The 4981-nt window shown below is 43.5% G+C and overlaps 1 long non-coding RNA gene across 1 annotated transcript; it reads right to left on the bottom strand.

Moving 5' to 3' along the window:
* Nucleotides 1-522: 522 nt before the first annotated feature.
* Nucleotides 523-2621, bottom strand: LOC306800567. The gene is made up of 2 exons (XR_013773860.1): nucleotides 2383-2621; nucleotides 523-649 (listed from the first exon to the last, which is right to left on the bottom strand). It is a non-coding gene; the product is annotated as an uncharacterized lncRNA (long non-coding RNA).
* Between the last annotated feature and the right edge of the window lie 2360 nt (nucleotides 2622-4981).

Raw genomic sequence — 4981 nt, 5'->3', positions numbered from 1 at the left:
CTGCATGAGGAAAGTGGTCACTATCATGAAATACCATGTGTCAGTAAATCATAAAATCACAGAATGGCTTGGGTTGGAAGGCACCTTAAAAATCATCTCATTCCAAACCCCTGCCATGGGCAGGGACACTTTCCACTAGACCAGGTTGCTCAGTTCCTCCAGCTTAAAGACATTCCCCATTGTTCTATCCTAAAAAATAAGGGAATTTCAAAGTGGAGGAAGAAAGATGAAGAAAAAATAGCATTCCTGGTGGAGTATGGGACTTTTTACAAAGCAGCCATTAATAGCAAGTTTGGGAGTTGCCTTGTACCATATTTGAGTCTCTGGCATCTCACAAAGCCAAGAAATGGGTTAATCCAAAAATCTGGGTCCTAACACTTCCAAATCTGCCTGGTTTTTTCACATGTAGAAAAATAAAGGAGGCACCTCCCTCCTCCACACAGAAGCATCACAGGAAGATTCATTATAAATGGAAGAAAAAAAAAAAAGCAACAGGTTTCAGCAATGAGCATGATCAAAGTCTCTCGTGGAAGAAGAAAATGTTTTATTTTACAGAAATAAGAACTATGGCAACAGCTCTGGAATAAAATCCTACAGCACGGCTGTCTCCTGCACTCCTTTACTCCATGCACCAGATGATGGAGGAGTCCTACAAGGGGAAAAAAAAATACATGGCCAAGTTATTCAAGACTAGAATGACAATAAATATATGCAGAGAGGAGTAGGAGGACTAATAAAGTCCTCAATAACCTCCAAAAATCTTATTTTTGCAATGCCTGGCTTTGCAGCAGGGGGGACAGAAGAGTAAGAACAAAATAAATGCTACACAGTGAAGAGCATCAAACATTTTGCAGTTGTTTTCTGCTTTTATTTAAGGAAGAGGTGACAGAGAGAGTGAAGAAATCATCACCTAACTCAACATCAATATCTACTTCCAAAAAAAAGGAATTTTACCAAAAAAATCAAATAAAACCAGTAAGTATAGGTATTGCAGCCAACTTTGACTTCATTCAAGGAGAAGCTGTAAAATATTTTCCAGATTTTGCTTGCAGCATCCCAGCAGATGAACTGCCAACACACCTGGGAGAGTTTTTCCCCACAGCTTTGCAACCCAGAAAAAAAATTTCAAAACCACCTGCTGATACACCATTTCTTCTTATTTTTTGGTACCAATCTTCAGGATATATTTAAAAAGCAACTGATCATCAGTGCAATCTTTGCTTTTCTAATGGCCATCCAAAAAGGAGATAAAAAGATAATCCATCATTTTTTTATTTTAGTTAAATGCTATTTTTTCCATCATCAGAAACACTGCAGAGATGTGCCCATGCACTCCAACAAAGAGATGGCACCTGCCTACTGAATTTCCTGACTAGTGACACTTCAAAGAAAAAGAGTTTTAAATAGAAACCTCCCTGCAAGTGTTAAATCAGATTAATTTAACTCTTGCATTATTTTAGACTCCACCATTTGCAAGGCAAGCAGAAAATAAAAAATAGGGAGTAGGATTCTTATCTTGACCATATTCTTTGAGAAATACAGTGTATTATTAAAAATCACAAATAGCCTTTCTGACAGCAAAATACAGACACTTGTGGCTCTTTTGCAGTAGGAGAAAAGCACCAATATTTTATGAAGCCTTCTGAGCACTCAGCACCAGGGAAGGGCAGAGATTTCCTCCAGCCTTGTGGTGCCCAAAGCCACTGCCAAAAACACCAGCACCAGTTTGGAGTCACACCTTGAATTTGCAAAAAGTGGCAAAAAGTGTTCTGCAAAATACAATGCATTTTGAAAGGTTGGTGATGCTGAGGAAGAAATCTGGCAGCATTTCCCCTGCAAACACCATGGTGGAGGCACACTGATACTCCAGTTGTGAGTTAGGCTCATGCTTAAATAGCTGGATTAAATTTAGACTGAGTGGATTGTGTCATGGGAAAAAACACACATTCTAATGGTCAGGATTCATGGAATGGATTGTGCTGGAAGGGACATTAAAGATTATCCAGCTGCAGCCCCCTTTTCATGGGCAGGGGACACCTTCCACTATTCCAGGCTGCTCCAAGCCCCATCCAGCCTGGGTCTGAACATTTCCAGGGATGGGACAGCCACAATTTCTCTGGAAAGCTTGTGCCATAGCCCCCCATCCTCACAATTAGGAACTTCTTTCTAATATTGAATCTAAACCTGCTTTCTGTGAGTGGGAAGCCATTCCCCCCATTGTATCACTCCAGGCCTTTGATCCCAGTCCCTCTCCAGCTCTCTTGGAGCCCCTTCAGGCACTGGAAGGGGCTTTTTACCCTCCCCAGAGCTTTCTCTTCTCCAGGATGAACATCCCAGCTCTCTCAGCCTGGCTCCAGAGCAGAGCTCCATCCCTCTGATCACCTTGGTGGCTCCTCTGGATTCTCTCCAGCAGCTTCACATCCTTCCTGTGCTGGGATCCAGGGCTGGAGGCAGCTCTGCAGGTGGGGTCTCACCTGAGAGGGGCAGAACAACCCCCTCAGCTGCTGCCCACCCTGCTCTGGATGCAGCCAGGAAATGTTTGGATTTCTGGGCTCCAATGCACATGGCTGGGTCATGTCCAGCCTCTCATCCACCAGCAACCCAAAGTTCTTCTCCATGGGGCTGCCCAGACACCAGAGGTCAAACTACATGATCAGTCATGACCTGGGTGGAAAGATCCATCCATCCATCCATCCATCCATCCATCCATCCATCCATCCATCCATCCATCCATCCATCCATCCATCCATCCATCCATCCATCCATCCATCCATCCATCCATCCATCCATCCTCACTGGGATCAAACCTGCATGCACAATTCATTTCCAGTGCAAGCAGCCTTTGCCCTGACAATGACCCTAAATAAAACAGAGGCTCCTCCTGACACTCAGATGTCACCAATTTCCAGTCCTCTGAAGCACAAGCAACCCTTGGAAAGTCCATAAAAACCCAAGTGAGAGCAACCCAGCTCACCCCACTGCACAAAGTAAGTGAATTGTAGGAAGGAGGATAATAAAGATGGGAAAATTAAATGTTCTCAACAGTTCATTCCACTTTCATCGAGCAGAATGTGTTTATGGTACAAGCAGGGAATCAAAATTATTTTTATCTTGATATTATTTACCCTTTCACACTTGCTATTTAAATATTCCTGAAATCCCAGAAGAACCAACAATTGAAAATACCATTTGATATATATATATATTTATAAGGAAAGGGAAGCACAGACTCATTCATTTTCAGCTTCCCTCTTTTTTTTTTTTTTCCTTTTCAATTACATTTTAAGTGCTGTAATATCAATGTGCAAATTTATCAAGACACCAAATATTTATTTCTCCTCTGCTCCCAGTAAAAATTCTCCAGATCCAGAGCAGGCAGGGAAATCTCATCACATCAGAGGGTTGTGTGATGAGGAGCAAATGATGACAGGTTTAAAATGTTTTAAATAAATAAATAAATAAATAAAGCAAGCTGTGAGAAAATGGATGAGGTTGCTTGCACAAGAGAGGACAGGAATAAAATATTGTAATATTGAAATCTCTGTTTCATCAGTCTTTTTAGCCAATCTCAACTAAGTAACTTAGAGAATCACAAAACAGTGGCTTAGAAGGGACCTTTAGGTTCATCCAGTTCCAACCCCTGCCATGGGCAGAGACACCTTTCCCTATCCCAGGCTGCTCCAAGTCCCATCCAATCTGGCCTTGAACATTTTCAGGGATGGGGCATCCACAGCTTCTCTGGACAACCTGACTCCTTGTCTCACCACCCTGCAGCTCTTGCTTTAGACACAGAGGAGGAAACAGGGATGGAATTTGAATCAGAAGCCTGGACCAAGCAGGACATGTGGCTGCACTGATCAGCCTCTCTCACATCCATCAAAGCTGCATTAGTGGCCAAGATAATTTTCAGTTGCATTAATAAACAAAAGCAAAGCAGGAAGGTGGGAGGCCTTGGAGAGCACAAGGAGGGGGATTTGTTGCATGGATGGCCACTGTAAAGTGGGAAATAACACATTTAGCACTTTAGAAGAAGTCCAGAAAGCAGCCTGAGGATGAGAGGGAAAAAGGTGTTGCAGCTGGCAAAGATGGCAGAGCAGGAAGGCAACAAGGGGCCAGACAGCAATGCCCTGATACATCAGGGATTTAAAAACCTGAATTTGCATCAACACAAAGAAGAGGGATTTTCCAGAAGGGCATGGGGTGATAGGACAAGGGAGAATGTCATTGGGCTAAATGAGGGAAGATTTAGATTGGATTTTAGGAAGAAATTCCTTACTGCCAGAGTGGTGAGGCCCTGGCACAGGTTTCCCAGAGAAGCTGTGGCTGCTTCATCCCTGGAATTGTTCAAGACCAGGTTGGATGGGATTTGGATCAACCTGGGAACAGTGTCCTTGTCCATGGCAGGGGGATGGAACTGGATGGTGTTTAAGGTCCCTCCAACCCAACCCATTCCATGGTTCTATGACTAACACTCCAGAAAACACCTAGGGTTCAACCTGGAGAAGAGATGGAAAAGGGCACGACAGCTGGAGAACAGAGCAGGAGAGCATCAAGGGGTCAGACAGCAGCTGGCCTGAGCCAGTGGTGATTTAAAGATCAGAAACTCCTGCAGGGGACACCTGGACCACAGCACAGCCCAGCAGGGCACAACAGGGTGCTGCATCTTCACTGCAAAGTGAAAAATCAGCCTGGAAAAGGGGATAAATGCTTGATAAACTATAAACCTTATTGCTAAAAAAAAAGAAAAAAAAAAAGGGTGAGGGAAAACACTCATATTTTAATCAATCCTTCCCACGCCACAGCACACAGCTAGTAAAAATTTAGGATTCAGTCTGCTGAATCCTGAATCCTTTGTGCAGAACGAAGCACAAAGCAAAACTTGAGGCCGCCACCCCACGCAATGGTTTGCAAACAAACATCTCCTTGTTCCTGCAGCACTCCCAGACACAAGGATGCATCTCAAGCTCCAAAATGTCCCAGA

This window comes from Erithacus rubecula, assembly GCF_903797595.1.
Source record: "Erithacus rubecula genome assembly, chromosome: 3".
Classification (NCBI taxonomy): Eukaryota; Metazoa; Chordata; class Aves; order Passeriformes; family Muscicapidae; genus Erithacus; species Erithacus rubecula.
The sequence above is the reverse complement of the archived record's forward strand: the minus strand, read 5'-3'. Positions and strand labels throughout refer to the sequence as shown.